Source organism: Ochotona curzoniae, unplaced genomic scaffold, assembly GCF_017591425.1.
Source record: "Ochotona curzoniae isolate NIBS_2020 unplaced genomic scaffold, NIBS_Ocur_1.0 contig_3190, whole genome shotgun sequence".
Classification (NCBI taxonomy): domain Eukaryota; kingdom Metazoa; phylum Chordata; class Mammalia; order Lagomorpha; family Ochotonidae; genus Ochotona; species Ochotona curzoniae.
The window spans coordinates 4,296,514-4,322,201 of NW_024465751.1; the positions used below are offsets into that span (position 1 = coordinate 4,296,514).

Here is a 25,688-nt window from a genome sequence, read left to right on the forward strand (position 1 = left end):
GCATCCTAGCTCAGTCCAGCTGACCCTGCTATCCAACCTACACTTACGCTGATGGGTGCTATCACCTGTCTAGCCAGGCCCACCCCCAGCCCTGGTTCTCATGCCAACCAGTGCAAGCTGCAGCCCATCAGAGGGGTGCCCACAGTTTCCCTACCAGGCCTATCCCTATCCCTAGATCTTGTACTTTGCAGGTGTTTCTGTGGTCTAGCTTGACAGGACTTGGCCTCATTCCAGACTCGGCAGCTGATGTAGCAAAGCCCAGCCAGCCTACACTTACATGGGTCATGATGCTTAGCTCAGCCCGGCTCTCCCCCAACCCAGCTCACATGCAGGCCAACAGGTGTCGTAGCCATGTCCAGCCTGGTCTGCCCCCAGTTCCACTTCTCCCACTTGCTTGCCAGTGGGAGCACTGGCCCAGCAGGCCCTGTTTCCCCTGTTTTCAGTTTTCAGCTTTCTGCTAATGTACACCTGGGAGGCAGCAGGTAATGGTTCAAGTGGGCTGAGTCCCTTAGACTCCTGTGTGGGCCAGGTGAAGTTCCTGGCTCCAACCTCATTGAAGCTGTTTGAGGAATAAACTGGCAGATTGGAAATTTCCATCTCTACCTTTCTCTGTATCTTTAAGTCTAAAGAAAAAGATTAAAACAGAAAGAAATAGTAGGGAGAGAACTAGATATAGATTATACCATTTAAAATATTATTTTAGAAGTTAGTTTTGAGAATCTGAAAGCCTGAATTAAAGAAGTAGCAATGAATAAAGAATCCAGAGGAAGTGGAACATAATAATGGAAATAAAAAATTGGGAGTAAAAATGTAAAATGTAATGAAAGATTTACCATTTTGCAGGTTTTTTTTTTTTTTTTTTAAGATTTAGGTATTTACTTGAAGGCCAGAGTAGTTACAGAGAGAGAGAGGAGAGAGAAGGGAGGGTGGCATGGGAGAGAGATTGATCCTCCGTCTGCTGTTTACTCCCAAAGTGGCCGTGATGGCCAAGGCTGAGTCAGGCTAAAGTCAAAAACTTGGTCTGGGTCTCCCACACGGGTGGCATGGGCGACACACTGGGGCATACTTCAGCTGCTCTTCCCAGGCCAGGGAGCTGGAGAGAAAGTGCAGCAGGCAAGACTCAGGTTGGTGCCACATGTGGGATGCTGGTGTCACAGGCAGCGGCTTTACTTGCTATGCTGAAACGCCAGCTGTAAGATTCATATTTTAGTACTCACTGTTAAAGGTTAGCCTTTAGGGTTTTCATTTTTCCCATTTGTGAATTAAAATCCAATGTAATTTTAAATCAATACATATCTTCTCTTTAATTCAAAGTCACAGATAAAATGTGTTATCTTCTATCTGCTGGTTCACTTCCCAAATGCCCAAAACAATCAGATCTGGGTCAGGCCAGAGCTAAGTTTGGGCTTGCCCCCTGGTGGCAGAGCTCCAGGGACTCACCGTCAGCTCCTGCCTCTCAGGAGGCATGCATGCAGGAAGCTGGGTCAGAAGTGGAAGCACTCTTAGGTGCTAAGTGGCGTGAAAACCACTGCGCCAAACACCTGTCCCCAGATTTGTTTCCAGGTTTAAGGTCTTTGATGCTGTAGATTTTTCTTTTATTAAGCTACTTTAGAGGTCACCCATAGATGAGATTTTAGGCGCGGTGGCGCAGTGGTTAAGGTCCTCGCCTTGCACGCCCAGGATCCCATATGGGCGCCGGTTCTAACCCGGCAGCCCCACTTCCCTTCCAGCTCCCTGCCTGTGGCCCGGGAAAGCAGTCAAGGACAGCCCAAAGCTTTGGGACCCTGCACCCGCGTGGGAGACCCAGAAGAGGCTCCTGGCTTCGGATCGGCATAGCATGGGCCTGTTGTACTCAGTTGGGGAGTGAATCATCGGACGGAAGATCTTCCTCTCTGTCTCTCCTCTCTGTATATCCGCCTTTCCAATAAAAAAAAATAAATCTTAAAAAAAAAGAAATTTGAAATCAGAAACTGTGAGTCTTTCTGTAAAAAAAAAAAAATGAGTGTGATAGTTAAGATGTCTGCATCTAGAGCTCTTGAAATTATGAATTTCATATGATATTTATGCTTTAAGCACTTGATCTGGGGCCATGTTGGCTTAAGTATTAATGTAAGAAATATAAAGTTTGGTGTAACAAAAAAATTAATGGACTGAAGTTGCAGGTGTATTTTGCGGAAGGAACTGTTAACACTGTTATAGGGAATGTATTATTGTATAGCCGAGCTCCTTAGATCTTGGAAAATGCGTATTCTTAGGAATTTACTTGCTTGTGACCTGGGAATCCATGCTTTTAGCAGAGGAAAAGTAGATGGTCCATGAATCATGTTTTAAAAGAACTTTATTGATGTCTAGTTAGCATGCATCTGACAGCCCATCAGGTAGGCCGGGGGATGAGCATTTGTGTAGGAATTCAGCTTGAGATGATCATCACTTCAGCAGGTAGCATATCTCTCATTCCCAAGGCTTTCTTAGCCCCTCAGAACCCACCCTCCATCTGTCCCTGGACCCCAGACAACCATCCATCCCCCTCAGTCACTGTAAGATTACGTTGTAATTCCTATAATTTCATGTACAAGACTGGTACAGTGTACATTATTTTATGTCTGACTTCTGCTTAACATAATTTTGAGATTCCATAATCATGATGGCGAAATGTCTACCACCCTGAGCCACATAGTTCCAATGAAATCATTTGATCTGGCCCTGCCAAGTATCATAGGCTGGACTTAAAATTTAGCAAAGCTGTTGTGACATTTCTAGATGCTTTTTAAAACTAGTTTTACATTTCTACTAATGTTTAGAAATTTCATTTGTTCTAAGGGTTTGTTTAAAACTTTTATTTCTCTAACTGAACATCTTCTCAAGCGCTTCCTTGTAATTCATATAGGTAATCCTTGTTTTGTGCTAGAGATGGTAAAAAATGTGAGAGCTGAAATTGTGTGAAACAGTCTTAGAAATTACTTGTTCAGTGGCCTTTAAACCTTTTCTTTATCAAAAAACATTTTAAAAATCCTATTTTAGTTGTGTATGTATAGGGAACTGGATAACATAGTGAAACTAATATCTACTTTGTGCCATATCACATAAATAGAGAATTTAAAGTGGTGTGTTTCTTATAAGATATTTACCACAATAATTTGAACGGTGCTTGCTTTTTCTTCTCTGTTGTGAAATTTATGTTATTTCTTTGCCTTGGACGACTTGATGCTAGCTGCCCATGTTGTATGATCAGTGTCATAAAAAACACCCAAGAATCCCTTTAATAGGGTTTCCTGGAATGACTTCCGGGACATCTTCATACTCCTCATTGTAGCATCTCCTCATGTGGGGCCTTTATCAAATTCCTCTGACTACATATCTAATTTCTCCCATGTTGACAGTATCCACATTTTCATAGCTCTTTATTCTGAAACTCCATTTATATTCAGTTAAAATGTCACCTCCAGTGTCCTCCACTCTGTCATTCTATCATTCTGTCTACCTATGTATCTGTCTATTTAGCTGCACTTTCAGATCTCCTCTGGTCTCAGTCCATTTTCATAAAGCATCACATGGGTTTGTCACTGAGAGCCGGGGCTGCTGCAGGCTGTGCAGGTCCTGAGTAATGTGTGCAATGCCCTGCAGGTGGTGAAAGAAGTGATGTGAGTGAAAAAAACTGCAAGACTGAGGCATTCTGTATTTTGAAGCCAAATTTACAAAGATGAAGGCTACACATTTTAGAAAAATATTTATGGCTATGGTGTGTATGATGACAACGTCATCATCTTATGTTTATGGGATATTTACCTGCGCCAGGGCTATCATAAAGGCTGAGCAGGTATTGGTTGTTTAATCCACCCTGTAGTCCTACTGCGTGCCCTGCCGGGGAGCAGGCTGAGGTTTGAGGCTGGGCCAGACAGTGGTCTCACAGCCCATTCATATTGTTGCTGCTCACAGTGCACTTTGTAAGCCAGCAGTAGCTTATGGATTGTGTGTGTGTGTGTGTGTGTGTGTGTGTGTGTGTGTGTGTGTGTGTGAGTGAGTGAGACAGACTATGGGAGATTGAGATTTGTATTGTGTAGCTTTTTACAGTTTTAATGAACTGTGATGGTAAAGAAGGCTATTTTTTCCCCTCTAATTATACAGCTTTTGGGGAATGAGGAGGCTTTCTTAGAAGCTTGTGCTGTATTTAACATGGCGTCATTTTGAAAGTAGGGCAGATCCCTAAACCAAGGCATTAACTGCAGGGCTCACTTAGTGCTCAGAGTGCGAAGTGGTCTGCTTCTTGGGAAGATTGATCACTTTACTGCCACCAAAAACATGACACACAGATAAACATGACACATAGATAAACATGACACATAAACATGACACAGATAAACACAGCACATAGATAAACATGACACAGATAAACGTGGCATATAAACATGACACAGATAAACAGCACATAAATAAACATGGTACACAGATAAACATGACACATAAGCACAACACACAGATAAGGGATTTTTCTGAATGATTTTACTTGAACCACTCTTTAACATGTTTTATCAGCTCATCCTGTTGGTCACTGTACATAATTGTTTTTTTAAAAAATGATACACAGAGGCCAGCATTGTAGCATGGTGGGTTAAGTCACTGCTTGCAATGCCAGAATCTCCCTTATGAGCATTGGTTCAAGACCCTGCTACTCCGTTTCTCATTTAGTTCCTACGAATGCAGCTAGGAGAGCAGTAGGGGCTGATCAAATGCTTGGACCCTTGCATCCATAAGAGAGACCCCAAAAGAAGCTTTAAGCTCCCGGCTCAGTCCTGATGGTTGTGGTCATTAGGGGAGTGAAGCAGCAGATGGAAGATCTCTCATTCTCTCCATCTCTAAGAAAATGACCTGAAGGAAAGTAAAGACCCATGTGGACTTGACAGCTTTGTTTCCATGTGCATCTTCTCTGTCCTGCTGTTCACCTGCGGCCAAGTGCTCCGGCTACCCTTTGAATGCTTGTGTGGTTTGCGTTTTTTTGGAAAGATTTATATATATATGTATATATACACACACACACATATATATATTTTAGTTGAAACTCAGATATACAGAGAGGAGGAGAGACAGAGAGGAAGATCTTCCATCCGATGATTCACACCCCAAGTGGCCACAATGGCTGGAGCTAAGCCAATCCGAAGCCAGGAGCCAGGAGCTTCCTCCAGGTCTCCCATGCAAGTGCAGGGTTCCAAGGCCTTGGGCTGTCCTCGACTGCTTTCCCAGGCCACAAGCAGGGAGCGGATGGGAAACAGGCTGCCGGAACACGAACCAGTGCCCCTGTGAGATCCCAGTGTGTGCAATGGAAGGACGTGAGCTGCTAGGCCAGGCCCTGTTTATGTTATTATTTTTAAAAGCTTAATAACTTGATGTAAGTAAGTCATACAGTAGTACAAATATAGATTATAAAATATTAATACCCAGGCATAGTGTCATAAGCTGTGGCTTGCAATGCCAGAATCCCTTCTGAGCACTGGTTCAAGACCCACTGCTCCACTTGTGATTGGGCTGCCTGCTAATGCCCCTGGGAGAGCAAGAAAGGATGGTTCTCAGCTTTAATTCACATAGGCGTTTCTTCCCTGTAAAACCTCCCTGCCTTCCTTCAAAAAAAATGCCCTCTTGAATTTTACTTTTGTATCATACTTTAACAAAATTGCATGTGTATTCCCTTTGTAATACAAACTTTTTAGTTTTGCTGTTTTTAATAACCGAGAGGCAGAGAGGGTAGAGAGATATCTCGCATCTGTTGGTTAACTCTACAGCTGCTCTGCAGTAGCCAGGGCTTGGCCAGTCTGCAGGCAGCAGTTCCCCTGCGTGGGTGGCAGGCTCAGGCTTGGAGCTGTCACCTGCTGCTCTCCTGGTGTCCGTTAGATGGGCGTGGAGCAGCACTCTGCCTCAAAGAGAGGGCTGATTTTTTACATTGTGAATATTCAGTTACCTTGCCTCATGCATTCTAAAAGTTTGGGGGTTTTCTGCGTAATCGTTCTTTTAAAAATGAAAATTTTGTTATTCGTTTTTTAAACCTCTTTTTCTTGACTTTTAGCATGGAATGGGACCTGCACTGCAGAGTAGAATAGTAGTAGTGATGGTGGGGATCCTTATCAGGTTTCAGATTTTAAAGGGGAAGTTTCTAATAGTTCTTGAATAACAGTTTTTTATTCCAGGTTTCTGGTAGAGGAAGATGATCTGTTATTCCTTGTGTGTGTGTTTGGGCAGCTGACTGGAGCATTCATGAGAAGCTCTTGTGTGTCTTGCTAATGATATGTATGGTGGTCGTCTTTTGAAGTACTCTCTTAATGTGTTGAAAGCATTTTGTAGCTCTTCCCAGCCCACCATGCATTTTGAGATCAGCCAAATTTGGTCACAATTTTCCTTTTTAACTTTCAGTTGCTGAAATGACAGCAGTTATCAATGCAGATGGAGAGGATGGTGGTGGAGGTGGGAAGTAGTGAAGGGGGAGATGAAGCTGCAAGAGCCAGCCACTTCATTGCTCATGCAGCGATTAGGATAATTCTAGCAGGATATATATGGTTCAATAAGTGTTTATTGGTGTTTTCTAAAATTAAGCATGGGACAAATACTGTTTTCCTTATATGCATAGTAGTTATAGTAGTAAAATAATAAAAATAATAATAATTATTATTATTTTCCTTGTTACCTTTTATAATTTTTTTAAAAATTAAGTTGTGTGTAAATTTTATGAGGGTTTGAACATGTAGCATAGATTAAATGAACAACACTAATAACTCTTACACAAGCATTTTTTAAAAAGATTTATTTATTTATTGGAAAGTCAGATATACAGAGAGGAGGAGAAACAGAGAGGAAGATCTTCCGTCCGATGATTCACTCCCCATGTGAGCACAACGGCCGATGCTGTGCCAATCCGAAGCCAGGAGCCAGGAACTTCTTCCTGTATCATTTGCGTTACAGTCTATTTGTGTACTTTAGCTTGCTTACACTGCCAATGCAGTGTGAATGCTATGTTAGTTTTACAGTATTGCTGGGTGTATAATAATTAAAACTGTGTCCCTTATAAACAAAAAGTTTTACTGAGTGTTCTCAAATCACCATTGATTAAATTTGTGGATGCCGCAGATATTCCACATGTCTTCATATTTGTGTCTGTCTGGGAGCGTGATTCTGATAATAGCAACCAAGGTGGCTCCTCTTGCAGTCTTTTCACTTTGTTTTGGTAAAACCATTTCATGTGGTAAGTTTAGTGTTGTATGCTACTGAAACCCAATAGTTCTATTCAGGTATTTGAGTTTTGATGTATTTTTGGCTTGTTAATTATATAAGCAGAAATTTCCGTTTTATAAATGACCAAAGAAAAACTCAGAGTACTTATGTTCATTTATATTTAAAAAATAATTTATTTATCTGAAAGAGAACTAGAGCTGCCATCTGCTGGTTCACTCCCCACATGCAGTGTAGCAGCCTGGACTGCCCCGGGCTGGGCCAATGCTGGCAGTGTGGGCAACAGAGACCCTGTTCCTTGCTTGTTACTGCTGCCTGCTGGGATCTGTATTAGCCAGGAGCTGGGGCCAGGTACTCAGTCAGTACTCGATGTGGGTATTGCAACCAGGAGTTTAGCTGTTTGTCTAATCATCTGCGCATAGATAAGGGGTTGTACAGTAACTGTATAATGAAAACTATCATATCCAGTAGCATGTTGTTTAACTTCATGGTATTGCAAATTTGTATTTTTCTTTGTGGTGTTGATTTTGTACTGTGGCTTGTCATTTAGGAAGATATATAGTAACTGTGTAATGGAGACTATCATATCCAGATATGAGGATACAATGCAGTATGCATCTCTACTTCCAGATCAGAGATGAACTCCTGATGAAACTGTTAACTATATCTTGACAGTCGCATGCTGGTCTCTCTGCCATTGTCTGTGCCCGCAGTGATGGACATGTGACTGTTAATGAGGAACTATACTATAGTAATAATATAGGGGAACTCAGCGGGTCAGGGAAAAGGGAGCTTGGGGAGGAGGTAAGGGAAATCCCAGAACCTATGGAAATGTATTATAAAGTGATGATAATAATAATAAGCAAAAAAACCCCAGTTCACCCCTAGTCTGTCTCATTCCAGAACCAGTGTTCTATTTTTTTTTTAAAGATTTTTAAATTTTTGTACTATTATTGGAAAGGCAGATACACAGAAAAAAGGAGAGACAGAGAACAAGATCTTGGGGTCTACTCTCCAAGTGGCTGCAATGGCCGAAACAGAGCCATTCTGAAGCCAGGAACTTCTTCCAGGTCTCCCATGCAGTTGCAGGTTCCCAAGGCCTTCGTTCATTCTCCCCTGCTTTCCCAGGCCACAAAGCAGGGAGCTGGAAGGGAAGTGGAATATCCAATGATTCTGCATCCATATGGGATCCTGGCACATGCCAAGTGAGAATTTAGCTACTAGTCTATTGGGCCAGGCCCAAAAACCAGTGTTCTAAACCATTTTATGATGTCATATTTAATTTTATTATGAGATTATAAAATTTTTATGCAGATATTTACTATTTTGCCTTCCTCTTATAAATTATTTTTGATAATCCTCTCTTACCTTGAACATGGACTTTCACATGAACTAGTAAAATATTTAAGTTTCTTTGGATCAAGTTCCACTTCTATTTCTTACTAAATTTTAATGTGTTGTTTGTCCAAAGGTAACTCAATTTCATTAACTAGTAGTTTCCATTTTCTGAGGTTTAGTTTTAAAGGATTAAGCTCTACTCTGTGTATAGGCTGGGGAGTGTCTTACTTGATTTTCCTTGGGAATAGTTCACCACCATTCTGCACGTGAGGCTTTCCTTTCCTGCCTTGCAATCACCTGTTCCTCACCACGAATAGTCTCCTTGCAGCTTCATCTTTTCTTTCTTCCTTCCTTCCTTCCTTCCTTCCTTCCTTCCTTCCTTCCTTCCTTCCTTCTTTTCTTTTTTCTTTTCTTTTCTTTTCTTTTCTTTTCTTTTCTTTTCTTTTCTTTTCTTTTCTTTTCTTTTCTTTTCTTTTCTTTTCTTTTCTTTTCTTTTCTTTTCTCCTCTCTCCTCTCCTCCCCTCCCCTCTCCTCCCTCCCTCCCCTCCCTCCCCTCCCCTCCCTTCCCCTCCCCTCCCCTCCCCCCCTTCCCCTCCCCTCCCCTCCCTTCCCCTCCCCTCCCCTCTTCTTTTCTTTTCTTTTCTTTTCTTTTCTTTTCTTTTCTTTTCTTTTCTTTTCTTTTCTTTTCTTTTCTTTTCTTTTCTTTTCTTTTCTTTTCTTTTCTTTCTCATTCCAGTGTATGCTGGCACTGAATCTCAAATCTCAGTGCCTTCTTCCTAGCTTTTACCTATCATGAAACTACTCCTCTGCATTCAACTTTGTGATAGGAAGTTTGTGCTTCAGATAATTTATTTGCCCCAGTGAGTAGATCCTTCTAGACAGCACAGTGCTTTTCGTCGTAGTCTGTCCTGCGTGTCTATCATCAGACCCCCTGACGAGGACCTGCACTTAGCCTGTGGTGTATTTGCATACACTTGGGCCTGTTCTCACTGCTCTGTTCTCTTCCTTAACTGTGGGCCACTTCCACAGTCTTAATCATTAAGGAGAAAGCCTGATCCTGCTCAGCAGTTCTCTTTCCTTGAATTAAAAAAAAAGTCTACACCTGCATGTTTCTTTTTTCCCCAAATGAATATAGAATACTTTTTAAAATCTTAAAATGTATTCATATATTTGTTGGAATTAAATGGTGTCGTTTCCTAATATTTACTGTCTGATCTGGGAACATAATCAGTAGGCCCATTAATTTGAATGTTCCTTTTTGATTTCTACGATAATTTTTAGGATTGCTTTGTATGTGTCAAAGGGTACTTAAACAGAGTGAGTCCCAATTTTATCCTAAAACCAATTGGAGAAAACAGCCTGTGTTCCATAAGCAGTTTCATGTGCCACTGTCGGAATCTGTGAACATGACCAGCAGAATGCACTGAAGTCATAATTCTTAGACTTTGTGTTTGGCTGGAGGCTAAGAAGTGTAAGACTTAATTCTGGAAGCGCTATGTGTATAGATTTTTAGAACCTGGACTGACTGATCTGAATACTCTGAAGCAGTCACTCTGTGGCCCTGCTGGCTGGATTCTAAGGAGGGCTGACTGTAAGAACCTTCCCCGTGTTTTCATGCAGCAGTGTGGTTTTCCTCTGATTTGTAGGAGAGGCCAGCCAAGCCACTTGTTCTGCTTATTTCTTAGTCACTACAGATGAACTTAGGGAAGGATTTTTGCCTCTCTTGGAAAAGGTGGCGGGGGAAATTATTTGCAGTAACATCCAAGAGAAATTTTTGAGGAAAATTAGAGTGGTTAACTTCTGAGGATAGTGATTGATCACAGTAAAGTTAAATCACTCTTTTTAAAAATAGAAGATATGAGTGAGAGTATATGTGATGAAAGTAGTTAGAGAAGAGTCCCGTTATTTTTAACCTGAGCAGCCAGGACAGAGTTATCAGTAGAGATGAGAGAGAGAGAAAAGTTGAGAAATGCAGTTGTGGATGTGTTAAGTTTGAGGTGTCTTTTAGACCATCTTTTTGGAGATTTTCATTATGTGTGGCTGTATGAGTGTTCAATTGGAGAAAAACTTCAAAATCTGACATAAAAATGTGAGCTGCTGGGCCTGGTGTGGTAGGCAGTGGCTAAAGTCCTTGCCTTGCATGCGCCAGGATCCTGTGTGGGCACTAGTGTGTGTCCTAGCTAGCCCACTTCCCATCCAGCTCCCTGCTTATGGCCTGGAAAAACACTTGAGGACAGCCCAAGGCTTGGGACCCTGCACCCATGTGGGTGACTTGGAGAAGGCTCCTGATTCCTGGCTTCGGATCAGCTCAGCTCTAGCCATTGGGGAGCAAATCAGCGGGGACGGAAGATCTTCCTCTCTATCTCTCCTCCTCTCTGTATATGTGACTTTCCAATAAATTTAAATGAATCTTTAAAAAAAGAAAAAAAAAAGTCGGAGCTGCCTGGATGATACATAAAGCCGTGTCATGAAATGAAAACATAAAGACCCAGAAGGTCCCAGGCTGATCCCCGGGCCGAGCAGCCTGCAGGACTGTGAAGGAGAGCAAGAAAGGAGCAGCCGTGACGTGGAACAGAGGAAGGAGGTGTGGGGGCTTGGAAAGATGAGTCTGTTACCCTAGTTTTCATCTTAAAAGCAGGGCCTGAGACAGAGAGTTTCTTGTAGGTAATGATTTTGGGAACATGTTAACAAGAAATGGAATTGGAGAACTGGGGTAAGTGGAAGAGGAAGAAGGGAAAGCCAGCGTACAGCTGCACAGTCGACCCGATCCCTCTGGAAGTGACGGGCTTGTCCTGAGGAAGCCCCCGAGAAGACAAGAAAATGGCAAGGTTGCACCCTCTGTGGGTCCGTGGGTTGCTTTTTTTAATTAGTACCTTCACACTTGCCAGTTTGTGTCTGTCTCTGGATAGCTGAAGAATTCTTGTCCTCAGCTTATACCAAAAAATGTGCCACAGATAAATAACCGTGGGGCGGTGGGTCAGCTGGATTGAAGACCTGAGATGATGTGTCTAGACAGTGTGCTATCCAGGTGAGCTGGTGTTTGCTTTACATGCTGCTTTAAGCTCAGCATCCGTCTTCCACTTCTTTGGGAATTCCCCTTCAGCCAGCACTTTGCAAGTTGAAGCTGTTTCCAGGTAGGATGACCTGGATCTTCTTCCTTTTATGGGAGTTTTATCCCTTTGATGTTGCAGCTGCTTCCTTAGCCTGCTGGTCCAGAGTGAACAGCAGGTATTTAGAGCTTCAGACTTGTACAGGACTCTGCATCTCTTGCAGGAGCCCCTTGTTCTTGGGATATCAGAATGTCTAGTCTAGTGGAGCCTAGAGTTCATTTTTTTAAAAAGGTTTATTTGTTTTTGTTGGCAAGACAGATTTATAGAGAGAAGGAGAGACAGAAAGATCTTCGTCCGCTGGTTCACTGTCCCAAGTGGCCACAATGGCTGGAATAGAGCCAGTCTGAAGCCAGGAACCAGGAGCTTGTTCTGGGTCTCTCACGTGGGTGCAGAGTCCCAAGGCTTTGGGTCATTCTCCACTGCTTTCCCAGGCCACAAGCAGGGAACTGGATGGGAAGTGGAGCAGTTGGAACATGAACTGGCACCCATCTGGGATCCAGCAAGGTCTTTAGTCACTAGGCTACTGTGGCAGGTCCAAGTTCATGTTCTTTATGGTGTGTCTTCCATCTTCTCCCCCCCCCCCTTTTTTTGGAGTGGGCCGGTCTGTTTTTAATCTGTCAGATGCTCCACCACATTTCAGCCTTTGGGAGATAGTCAGTATAAGATCATTCCTGTTCTGGAGAAGAGTGCCCTGTTTCCCCAGACTGTTTCCCAGCATCTCTGATGCATGGAATGTGTTGAATCTAGGACTCTAGGGGCATTGAATAAACTGTTGGGAAAAGAAAATCTAAAGATGACTGGTTAATCAAATGCCACTTGTTACTCTTCTGAATGAAGCAAGTTTGTTAGAACTGACTGTTGATATTCCTACTTGTGAAGTTATAGTAAACTCTTGCTGGAGATTTCATTTAACCTGACATTTTTTTAGACTTTAAAATTATACAACTGCTGTCTGGAGAGGAGTTTGTGATTCACTGGAGTGTAAGTGTTTAACAGATAATGGGTCATGGCAGAGTAAGGTCAGTAGTGAAAGGTGCTTTGAAATTTGATGAACTTCAAAACAACCAAAACAAACCACTCAAGAAATAGGCATGGGAAATGGGCAAACATTTCACAAGGGAACAAGCCCAAATGGCAAACAAACATGTGAAAAAATGCTCCAGTTCCCTGGCAATAAGGGAAATCCAAATTAAGACATCAATGAGGTACCACCTAACACCAGCAAGATTGACCCACATAAAAAAGAACACCAACAACACTTGTTGGCGAGGATGTGGGTGGGGAAAAGGGAACCCTACTCCACTGCTGGTGGAGCTGTAGGTTAGTACAGCCTTTATGGAAATCAGTATGGAGAACACTATAAACAACTCAAAATCTGCATACCATATGATCCAGCAATAGCACTCCTAGGAATATATCCAAAAGACCTGTTTCACGACAAACCAACATGCACCCCTATGTTCATAGCAGCACAATCCTTAATTGCCAAAACATGGAAGCAACCGAAATGCCCATCAGCAGAAGATTGGATAAGAAAGCTTTGGTCCATCTATTCTATGGAATACTACTCAGCTATTAAAAAAAACAAAATGCAGTTCTTTGTGGCTAAATGGGCCCAACTGGAAACTATAATGCTAAGGGAAATGAGCGAATCCCAAAAGGTTAGATACCACATGTTTGCTTTAATCTAACCTGTATAATTTTTTTTTTTTTTGGTTTGTTTGTTTGTTTTTGAACCTGTCATTGATACTGTCTCAACCCATGTGTTTTGAAAAATTGAACTTGCATTATTTCTAAAAAAAAAAAAAGAAGAAGAAATTTGATGAACTTATTAGACTAGTAAGAGTATAGAAATGCATCTCTTTTGGTAATTTTAGATCACTGCTACAAGGATAAAGAATTATTATCTTTGCTTTTTGTGTTTTCTCTCACTTTATCCACTTGGATGAGAGTTGTGTACTTTAGTTGATACTCCTGTGATATGACTTAAAATTGAAACCTTTATATACACGGACTTGTTCAAGACCCTGGCGTTCCGGTTTTGGGTGTCTCCTGGATGGGAGCTCAGTTGTCTCATTTTTGTTTCTAAGGGCTTACGTGCTGCCATTCTCTAAGCAGGCTCTCCATAAATATGGCTGAGTTAATTCAGGGATATAAATATCCGTGGGTGTATGTATGATCCATGCCTGTGGCAATTTTCCTGAGCTTCCGTTTTGAAAATTGACTGTAGTAAAAACTTGAGTGAAAATATAATAATGTTTCAATTTTTTTCTTTCTTTAAACAGATAGAAGGACAAGGACAGAATCACCAGCACTGGCTGAAGGTAAATATGTTTTTGGGGGAAATGATTATTTAAATATAAATGAAAAGTCGTGATTTTAGTAAGAGCTGTCATTGGCTAATACTCTAAGGAATATGTGCTATACACACAATGTTGAGTTTTTAAATAATATCTTTGAGAAATAATCTTGTTTAGTTGCTGACTTAGAAAGCAGTGAGGAAAATGCAAATTAATTGGAACTTTTTTTTACAGCTTTCTTTCAATAGGAGAGGTATGTGTTTTTCTTTGAATTTCTTCCTAAAGTATTTTAGCTATTGCCAGTATGATTGATAAAAGTCTAAGCCATATCTTAAGTGGTTTAAATATATTACTTTTTTTCATGCAAACTACCTAGGAAGACATTTTGGTTCCCCCCCCCTTTTTAACTCTTAGAACACCTAATAAAAATAGTCATCACCAGTTAGGAGTCCTGATTGTTTGAAGATGTATAATCCTGCCATTTTGTATAGTAAGCTAATAAGTATTTTAAAATATAATGTAAAACATTTGTATTTGTAACATGGAAATGACCAGCTTAAAATCCTTTGTGTGTTTTCAGTAATCCTCCAGAAGGGATATATTCATTTGAAAGTTAGCTTGTCTCTCTTGGCAATCGCCTGGTGATTAGGGTTCCTCAGAATTGTCAGCCCCTGCTGCTGGGCGCCTTACCTGGGGAAGTTCTCAAGCCTGGTTGTGTGCAAAGGACCTACCTGACAATCTACTGAAGCCTGTGAAACTTAGTTCAGAATCTGATTCTGATTTGTAGTTTTATGAAGCAAAATACATATATTGAAACACTGTTAGCACATTAAAAATGCAGGTTTATAGTAGTGATGTTTCTCAAAGGAGAAAATCAGCTTTAGAGCACTTCTGATATTTACTGTCACCTCAATAGTGATGAATCTGTAACAGTTTTAATATGGAAATACCAGTGATTTGTATTAATAATAAGTTGTAGTAGTTTCCAACATTGCTGCTAAAGGATTGTGAATTTTCAGTCAGTGACGTGCACACCCAGCTCGCTGAGCACGACGCCCTCTGTGACTCCACATTCAGTCCCTGTCAGTGGAGAGTCAGCTCTACCTTCCTCAGCCAGTTTTGAATCATTGTCATTTTTTATATTTTTTGTAACTTAATCCTAAGGAGAATAACCCATTTATTCCTTAAAAATGTGCTAACAGTGTAGGTTGGCAATTTGTGAAATCGCTATGTAAAAGTTTCTGCTTAGCGGTCAGTGGTAATAAAAACAGCAGTCTATTACGTGGAAAAAGAAATAGAAAACAAATGTTAAGCCTTGGACAGTTCCTGCCTTCCAAGAACTCAGATTCTAACGGAAGGAACATGAATAATATTTAAAAAATAGAATCAGTATGATGCCAGAGGTGTTGAACAAGAAGAGCACTGTGCATGTGTCAGGCAGGGTGCAGCACTTGCGTTCTGTGGAGCCAAAAAGGCAAGGGACACACAAGGAGTCACTGCAGGTCCTTCAAGGGTGATGATGGCCCAGCCTCAGCGTGGAAGGGCCGCACTGGGCTCCTCGAGTACCATGCTAATGTGGCACCTGCCCACTGATTACAAATAAAGAAGGGTGGGACAAAGATGGGGCCAATACTGCTTTGGAAGGATACTTCACGGGATGTCTGGCTTGTTTGAGTTGTGGTTTTTCTGGGTTCTTTCCATTAATACCATGGAGCCCTGCTGCAGTGTGAGAGGCTCATCCTCTACCTGTAAGCACTGGCATCCCACATGCCTACTGCTTTATGCCCTGGCTGCTCTACTTCTGAACCAGCCCCCTGCATCTGGCCTGAGAAGATAGCAGAGGATTGCGCAGGTCCTTGGACCCCTGGCACCCCTATGGGAAACTTGGGGCAGCCTTCTGGCATCGAATCAGTTCAGCTCTGGCTATTGCAATCATTTGGGCAACGAGTCAATGGATGGAAGATCTTGGCTATCTCCTTTTCTTTGAAAATCTCCCTGTCAAGTGAATGTAAGTGATTATTTTTAAAAAAGAAAGGACTCTGTCTCCTTGCCCCTCTTTGCCTTAAGAAAATTAAAGAAAAAAATAAAAGTAGTTTGCAATACCCAGGGTTGGTTCAGGCCAAGCCGACAGCAGGCACCAGATGTCCCAGACGGGACCCAAGCACTGGAGGCATCACCTGCTGCCACTCAGTTTGCATATTAGCATGAAACTGGATTAGAAGTGGAATAAAACTCCACATGTCTTGGGGACCAAACTCTCTCTATTCGACATGCAGACCATTCGAAGAAGCCTAGCAGATTTATGCCATTTATTGGTCTGTGGAAATACATGTAAATATTACCTAAATTCTTCAGATAGCTTGTGATCTTTGATTACTGCATTTTGTTGTGAAATTTCTAAATGAATATGTGTCCCAATTCAGTTGCTGTTTCTTAGATTTTATCTAATTTTATTTGAAAATCAAGAGTCATAGATCTTTCATCGTCTTGCTTACTCCCCACGTGGTTGCAACAGCAGCTGTAGCTGGGGCTGATCAGGAGCCAGGAGCTTCTTCAGGATCTCCCACATGGGTACAGGGACCCAAGGTGTTGAGCCATCCTACGCTGCTTTTCCAGGCTATAAGCAGGAAGCTGAGTTGGAAGTGGAACAGCTGGGGTGCGAGCTGGCTCTGCAAGGGGAGAATCAGTGTGCTGTGCCGACATGCTGACCCCTTTCACTTGTATCTGTTATTGTTGAGTAAAAAAAAAAAAAGTAAATAAAAGAATCTTCATATCTTGTTTGTAAAATATCAAGGCTAAAAAATGAAAGAGCTAGGGCCTGTGCAATGGCATAGCAAGCTAAGCCTCTGCTTGTGGCACCAGCATCCCGTATGGACACTGGCTTGAGTCCTGAATATTTCACTTGTGACCCAGCTCACTGCTGATGGCCTGGGAATGCAGTGGAGGATGGTCAAAGTCCTTGGGTCCCTGCACCCCCATGAGAGACCTGGAAAAAGATCCGAGATCTGGCTTTCAAGTGGCCTAGCTCAGGCCATTGTGGCCATTTGGGGAGTGAACCAGAAACTGAAAGATTTCTCTGTGTCCTCTCTGCAGCTTGGCCATTCAAATAAATGTATCTTAAAAAATTAAAAAAGACCTGGGATAGCCATTTTGCCATTCAATTACTATTTACAGTCTTACCGTATATTCCCTAAACAAAGGACATTTTTTTACTGGATAAACTTATTTGGTGAAGCTTTAAACCTTTTTACTATAGTGTAAATTTAAAAATATGAACTACGTTATCTAAAAAATAAGAGAGAGATGAAAGAAGGAGAGTGGGAAGAAGTTCATATTGTATTCTTAAAATTGTATCTATACACTATATTGAGTCTGTTAAAAGTTAATAAAGATAAGGAAGAAGCAAAAAGAAGACCTTCAGTAAAGCATAAATGAGGAGGTGGGATATTGTTGAATGCTTGCTTCAGTGCTGTTGCTGTACAACAACCAGTATATTTATTAAGAATACATACAGTACATAGCTGTGGTTTAGTTTTTCATTCATCATTGTTTCTCCTAAGTCATCAGTGTTATGTGCAACCAGAGATAATTTATTTGCACTGCATTAGGTTTATTGGGCAACCTTTGCTATGGTTTATTGCACAAGAACTCCGTAGGGATTGCCAAAGTGTCCATGGTGGTGAACTTCTGACAAAGCCCTGCTGCCTCTTAGATCACTTTAACATAATTGTGAAATATGTAACAAAATAAAGCTTAAAATACTGCACTTTCGGAGTAATTGTTAATAACATATAATGTATCAGCATATGTTTTGCAGCATGTTATATAAAGAAAACCATAATTCAAAGCAAAATGAAAGGAAAGAAAGTTGTGATGATAAAATATGACAGTATAGACTTGTACACAGACTCTTTTTGTTGTTGTTAGAGCTGTTGAGATGAAATAAAATTTATTGTTGGGAACTGCACCATGGCAGAATTGGTTAGCTGCTCTTTGCAATTCCATTGTCTCATTGCAGAGCCCTGCTGATTGGCCTGGCAGAGCAGTGGGTAACGGCACTGCTGATTGGCCTGGCAGAGCAGTGGGTAAAGGCCCCCAGTCGCAGGCCCTGCCACTGGCATGAGGGATCAGACTTGCTGGTTCAGCTTCAACCTTGCCTGCCTTGGCCATTTAGGAAGTGAACTGGCAGACGGATGTCTCTGTGCCACTCTGCCTTTTGAATAAATAAGTCTTTAAACAAAGAATTATTTTGTGATGATAGATTTCTAAATAGTGTTAAGTTTAATAGAGTTCAGAGTATCATTTTAATATAATTGTAACTTTTTTTTCAGGAGACATTTTTGTGATGGATCCTTGTAAAATCAGTAATTTTGTCATTTTTGGTTTTGTTTTGAGAGACAGATAAGAGAAAGTTGCCACCTTCTGGTTCACTCTTCAGAGCCTGTAATGACTGGGGCTGGGCTGGGAACAGACTGGGCTTGGGGAATGCAGTGTACACACACACACACACACACACACACACACACACACACACACACACACACACACACACACCCCACTGTGACAGGAGCCCACATGTTTGGACGGCACTGCTGCCTCCCAGGGGCTGCACAGGCAGGAGACTGAAGTCATGATCATGTTAGCTGCTAGGCTCAGGGCCGCTCCTGTTTGAGTGAAGTTTTTTGTGTGTTTCTCTCACACACCATGCTAGATGCTCTTACATTACTTAGTTTGGGCGTTTTGGCCATACTTACATGCTTTCTAATTCCAGGTTTTTAGCTGATAGTAAGTTGCAGTGATAGATTGTACTTTCAGTGGCTAAAAGCCAGGAAGTTCAATAATCAGAGTACTAGGAATCGCTGAACCAAACTCAGATGCAATGAAAATATGAAGTGATGCTGTTTGTTGTGGCCATTGCCATATAAGGAGCAGCTGTATCGCCCAGTTCATTTTGTTGTGGTGGCTTAGTTTCCTAGTAAGTCTTTTAAATTAGCTGAAAGAAGTGTTTTATTGTAAATTATAAAGTCTGAGTGTATCCACTAGGTGTCAGCATTAGGAAGATTGTAGCTTAACTTACAGAAGCATCCTAGCCAGAGGCAATGTGAGAGGGTTAGTCTTCACTAAATGTACTTGCAAAAGTCACCCTTTTTATGACCTGGGCAAACCTAGGAGCCAAGTCAGCTGCTTTTCCTTCTGTTGTTCATTCATGTCATGTTTCTTTGAGCCATAACTGCATGCGGTTTGCCAGGCTGGAATTTAAGTATATTGGTGAGGATGTGTGCTAGGGTTTTGTGCTGAGGTTTCAGTATAGCTGTGATGGTATTTCCCCTGGACAGCCAAGAATGCCTGCACCCTGCTTTCAATCACTCCATCTCTTCCTTTATGTTTCACAGAGGCAAATCAAAGATCACTTAATTAATATCAAAAGTAGTACCTGGTAATGAGGGATTAGATATGCTGATAAGGATTAAGCTACCCTGCAACTTCCTGTGCCGGTCAGATTCCAACCAGAAAGAAGAATCCTGCTAGGTATTTACAATTTTGTGGATTTTTTTATAGTCAATATTTATTTACTTGAAAGAGTTACACAGAGAGAAAGACACGGGAAGATTTTCTATCAGCCAGTTTATTTCCGAGATAACCACGCTGGCTGGGGCTGGGGCTGGGCCAGGGTGACTGGAACACCAGGAGCTCCGTGCAGGTTTCCCGCGTGGTTGGCAGGAGCGCGGACACTTGGGCTGTATCCCGCTGCTTCCCCGGGTGCACAGCAGAGCAGGAGCAGAAGTGGGCGCTGCCATTGCAGGCTGCAGCCTAACGTGCACCCCAACACCAGTGCAAAATTGAAGGGTTTATTTGCAAAAGCGTTGGGGTTCTAACCAGACGAGTGTGTCGCAGTAACTTCACCGTTTCTGGGAAACCCAGAAAGCAGCTGCCTCTGCTAAGCTGAGAAACAAAAGAGAAGAGACAACTTGGAGAAAACGTAGGGCTTTGAAGGAGAATCCCTCGAGGTGGGGCCTCAGCTCCCTGAAGGGAGAAGCCCCCGCTGCGTCGGGAAGTCTAGCCGTCGTCGCTGGTTGCTGCTGCAGGAGATGGCGAGGGACTGAACACCCAGAGAGGTCCTGTGTTCCTTCCTACGCTCCGGTTTCCTGCAGTGACAGTGGCTTCTGAGTGGCGGTGCAGTTTCATAAAAGCAGTTGAATGAGTAGGTTTATGTACTATTTGGAGAGGACAGTGGCTGGGTGTTTTCGGAAGCAGGCTTCCCGAGACTGTTGCTGTGGTTTGAAATTTGTAGTGTTTCACTTGTGCTTAGTTTCTGTCATTGTTTAACAAGTATTGATGCTTAAAGCTTAGATCTCAAACTGTGGCAATTGAATGGCTTAAACTGGCATTCATGATAGTAAAACTCTTACTTTGCTTGCCTGCCAACTTTTTTTTTAAGATTTATTTTTATTGCGAAGTCAGATATACAGAGAGGAGGAGAGACAGAGAGGAAGATCTTCCATGACATGGTTCACTCCCCAAGTGGCTGCCGTGGCTGGAGCTGAGCCATTCCGAAGCCAGGAGCCAGGAGTTTCTTCTGGGTCTCCCATGCAGGAACAGGGTCCCAAGGCTTTGGGCTGTCCTCGACTGCTTTCCAGGCCACAAGCAGAGAGCTGGATGGGAAGTGGGGCCACTGGGACATGAACCTGTGCCCATATGGGATGCAGGCCACATACAAGGCAAGGACTTTAGCCACTAGGCTTCTGCGCCAGGCCTGCCTGCCAATTTTGATTGTGTCTCCCATGCCTCAGCATATTCTTTGATGAGAAAACATGTGTTTTGTTTTGTTTTGTTTTCTTCTAATGAAGTTACTAAATCAATCTGGTTACTTTTATAGCAGGTTTTTGGATTTGAATAATTTTGAAAAACGCATGAGCAATTTAAATTTTTTGGTTGGTACTGTTACTGTACTCAGAGGACATTAATATATGTATTTTTAAGTGGTACAGTGGCTTTTTAATGGTTGCTGATTGACTGTAACAGTGCCATTCTAGAATCTTGCAGATTTTATTGCTGGATGAGGAATTGTGAAAATGATTCTGATCTCTAGTCTGTTTATATTTCTTCAGATTCGCTGGATGTGTTGAGAGAATGGGAAATTCCTTGGCAGAGAAATGGATTAGAAGCATAATGCATTCCTGTTAATCCATTTTGTGTAGGCCAGTCTTCTTCCCCTCATTTGTATTTTAGAGTTACATTTATGGGTCTGAAAGGGTACAAAGTGCCTCCTAAATGTTTTTGGCAGACTTCAGACTTGATTGATCCTGTTATCTGCCAGTTTGTTTCTTAATATTTGATATTTCAAAGGTTACCCATGAGATTTTTGACTTTTATGCTGGAAATGAGGAGACTGTCCTCACTGGTGGTCTGGAAGATGGTGATTTGAAAGTCCTTGGGCAGTTTTGTGTTTCTTCTTTCAACTTGGGACCAGTTTCATTTGTCAGTATTTAGTTTGGTATCGCCAAAAGCCTGCAGACACGCTGTGATTTAAAAATTAACTTTTTTTTCCTTTGCATTGAAAAATTGTTTTATTTATTTTCATTTATTTGAAAGGCAGGCAGAAGACAGATCTTCCACCTATGGGTTAGTCCCCAGTGGCACAACAGCCACATGGGAGCAGACCAAAGGCAGGAGGCCAGAGCTCGGTGTAGGTCTCTACAAGGGTGACAGTGCCCAAGAACTGCAGTCATCATCTGCTGCCCATCACGTGCCCTTCCAGGAGATTGGGTTGCACCTGAAGCCAGGTGCTCGGGTCTGGGCTGTAGGCATCCCAGGCAGCGCCACGGCTGCTCCGCCACGGGTGTGCCTCCTTCATTTTTGGTAATGCGCTTAGTCAACAAGTAAATAGCAATGACTAGTGTCCATATCCCAGGGATAGTATATAACACTAAGCCTCTTCCTTCTTAAAGTTCACCTTGCAGAGGAAGACAGAGTGAAAACGGCAAAGAAATGTGTATTAGTGAGAACAGTCAATTCCAGAGGGGCTGATGAAGGTGGCCCTGCAAGGTTACTGTGTCCGGGCCTCCGGGAAGTACAGTAGCTTGTGGTGGAAAGGTCATGAGGGGCTTCCCAGGACCTGGGAAGAAAACTGGATTTTATTTGGAATGTGATGGCAAGTCATTGCATGGTTTTGAGCAAAGAAAGTTGTGGTTTGATTCTTTTTTTATTCATTTGAAAGATTCATAGCAGAGAGAAAACATGAACCAGAGAGTGCTTCCGTCCGTGGTTTCAGTCCCCAGATGGCTGTGACAGCCAGGGCTGAGGCCGGCCCAGGCCAGGAGCCAGGGACTACATGTGGGTCTCCACGTGGGTGGCAGGGATCCAAGTGCATTAACAGGGAGGTGGATTGAAGTGGAGCAGCCAAGACTCGAACTGGTGCTCATCTGGGCTGTCAGCATCACAGGCCTCTGGTCTGTGTTTTTTTGTAAGAATGCTTTGCCTCTTCTATAGTAAGAGATCGTGTAAGTGGCAAGGGTTGAAGCAGGATGACAAGTTACTAGTCCCTTCAAGTAATCCTGCCAAGAAGTCATGGTGCCAAGGACCAGCATGAGGTAGCATTGGAAAAGGTGATACTTTAAGGAGAAAAGTGTGTTGAGGAGGAGGAGGTGGCCATGAGTGTATCCGTGTCCTGGTAGCTTAGAGCTGGCTGGAGAACTGCCTGCTGCAAGTAGCAAAGCAGAGATGACTGGATGCTGTGGGTTTGGATTGATCAGTGAGTGCAGAACCAAAGACAGTGAGTCTAGACAGTTCTTAAGGAATCTTGCTGCTCGATGAGAAGCAAAGGAGTGGTCAGTTAAATAGAATCAATACTTATTTTTATTTTTTTCTAAATGAGAGAAACAATTCTGGTGGGTAATCAGAAAAGCTCAAGCAGTAAGAATGTGGTGTTGAAGCAAAGTGTGTTAAGCCACTCATTACTATATTGACATTCCACATGTGCCCTAGTTCAAGTCCCAGCTGCCTCACTTCTGAGCTAGGTCCCCGCTGATGTATGTGGGGAAGCAAAGGAAGATGGCCCCTGTGCTTAGGTCTGTATTACCCCTGTGGGAGACCAGATTCAGTTCTGAGCTCCCAACTTCTGCTAGGACCAGTCTTGTCCTTTGTAGCCATTTGGAGAGAGAAGCAGTGGATATATTTCCCCATTTCTTTTTAGTTCTGTTCTCTAACTTCCAAATAATCATCATCAACAAAGGAAACTCGGAGGAACGTGTTGTCTTCCGCATTAGATGAGGAGAGTGCTTCGGAGTGGCCAGGTGCTCAGAGTCGCGGGGTCCAGCTGGTTACCATATGACCGTCACCTTCTAGGTTTGGCTAGATGCCTATCCTGGTGACCTTGATATGGACCACTTAAAGTTGAGTGTAAAAGTCAGGTTTGAATGAGTTGAGAGAATGGGAATTGGAAACGTAGAACTATAGTGAGAGCTCGGTTATGCATCTCATAAACAGACTGGGTGCAGGCAGTTAGCACAGCCGTTAAATTACCCACATTTTTTTTTTTTTTCAGAGCAGTGAGTTTGAGTTCTAGCTCCATTCTGCATGCAGGCGTCTTGTTAGCACACAGCTCCAGCATCCTCTTAGTACCAGGTGATGGCTCAAGTAGTTGGGTCTCTGACACGCACCTAAAATCCTGGAGTGAGTTCTAGGTTCCTGGCTGTGGCCTGGCCCAGCACTGGCTATTGCAGGCGTTTGGGGAGTGAATCAGCAGATGGAAGATCCACTTCCGTTTCTTCTTGCTCATATTTCCACCTCCACTTCCATTCCCATTCTGCCACTTGCATAAATAGAAGACAGTAAATGTGTCCATTTTGTACATATGAATAAAGTAGTGTGGGCATTTCTTCCACGTAAGGATGAGAGGAGTGGGCTGTTGGAAATTGAGATCTTTTCAAATCTGTGGACTCTTCCCCTGGAGTCATGTAGTAAAATGTCCAGGCAGAACTGAAGGTTGTGTCTGTGGTCAGACACTAAAAGCAGTGGCCATGAACAAGGGGCAGTTTTGCAATATCCAGGAATGTTGCTGGTTGTCACAAGCCGGGTCAAGGGTGAAGAAGGAGTACTGAGTGGGGCAGGCCCAAGATGCTTCTGGACATCACCCGCCGGTCCTTCCCTGCCCTGCCTCCCAGCAGAGTTACGCCTCAGGTGTTAAAGTGCATAGTGCCAGATGTAATAACTCAATTTAAAGTGACTCTAGTCACTGAGTGTATAAGCTTGCCCTCCTACCCACGCCTCACCCACAGTTATTTATTATGCTTGTAAGTTAGGCATGAGGGAGACTGATACCAAAACAAGGGCTTACATTGTTTTAATTTGAAAAGCAGATACACAGTTGAGAAAGAGAGAGAAGATCCTGCATCCACTGGCCCACTCCCCAAACGGCCGCAAGGGCTGGAGCTGAGCCAATCCAAAGCCAGGAGCCTGAAGCCTCTTCTGGATCTCCCATGCGGGTGCAGGGTCCCAAGGCTTTGGGCTGTCCTTGATTGTTTTCTCAGGCCATAAGCAGGGAGCTGGATGGGAATCGGAGATTAGAACTGGCACCTATATGGGATCCTGGCATGTGCCAGGCGAGGGCTTTAGCCACTAGGCTATCGCAACTACCCTCATCCAAAAAAAAAAAAAAAAAAAGCTTCTTGAAGTTTCAGATGAGAGCTGAAGGAGGAGGCTAAGACACCTCCCTGGGAGACTCCGGGAGATGGCATGCCAAGCAGAAGGAACAGCATTGGCCCTGGCCTGAGTGTGGAGAGGATGAAGTCAGAAGAAGGTCCTGGGAGAGTGAGGAGCAGGGTGGTCACGGCAGCATGCATGCTGGCGCTGCTGGCTGCTGTTCCTCCTGAAGGAAACTCTCTCCAAATGTCTTATGGGAAAATAGGCTGATGTAGTTATCAAATGCCTTTTGTTGGCTTGCAAACGCATTCCACAGACTACCGGCCAGGAAAAGCATGTTTTTCTCCAGATAACTTGTCAACTTCCAAACAAATATCCAACATAAGCATTGTTATTCACAAAGTTCCACCAGAAATACCACAAACTCTTGAAGTAAATGGTGTCTGCCATCTGCATATTAAAATTCTATTACATTTATTCTTATTTATGTAGTAAATATTTATGATATTTAGCTTAAAGGAGGGATGACTTTAAAACAATTTGGAATGGAATTTTGCATTTCTCTTAAATTTACATGGTAAGACAGTGAATTATTACTCTGCATGATAATATTTATTGTTTGCTTTGAAATGGTACCACTAAGATAGAAGTTTTTAGAATCAAGTTTTATATAAGTCTGTTTAAAAATTTTATGTCTTTTGAGGTTGTAGCAGATTTGCCTATTTATCTGAAACTTAGAAATAAACAACTTTTAGATAGAAATGGCAGAAATCTAACTCAACTAAAAAGGTAAAGGAATATTGACTGAATGAAACTCAGGTATCTTAAACCAAAAGGATGTAGAAGCAACTGCACAGGCAGATGGAGGGAAATGGCAGCTAGAACTTGGGAATAATAGAATCGGAAGCGAAGAACTCCAGGGCGCTTTCCCTGACTCTGTTGTGTGCTGGCTTCTTTTTACTGAGCCGGGATGGCACCCTCTGTGCCAGGAAATGCAACTGCCCTACACTCCCAGCTTGACGTTCCATGGGTTCTGCTGCTGGGAACACACCCTGTGTTCAGTCAGGCTGCTCTGACAGCTGCTCCA

At 42.6% G+C, this 25,688-nt stretch overlaps 1 protein-coding gene across 5 annotated transcripts in view; it reads left to right on the top strand.

Annotated features, from left to right (window-relative positions):
* The window catches only part of CYRIB (CYFIP related Rac1 interactor B), a 123,786-nt gene that overhangs the window by 72,874 nt on the left and 25,224 nt on the right, over nucleotides 1–25,688 (top strand). For 4 of the 5 annotated variants that reach the window (XM_040979295.1, XM_040979294.1, XM_040979296.1 and 1 more), the window contains one exon: nucleotides 13,946–13,984. The gene's annotated coding sequence lies outside the window, so the exon portion shown is untranslated. Of the gene's footprint in view, nucleotides 1–13,945; nucleotides 13,985–14,194; nucleotides 14,214–25,688 lie in introns of all 5 variants that reach the window. The other variant, XM_040979299.1, reaches the window with a different exon arrangement.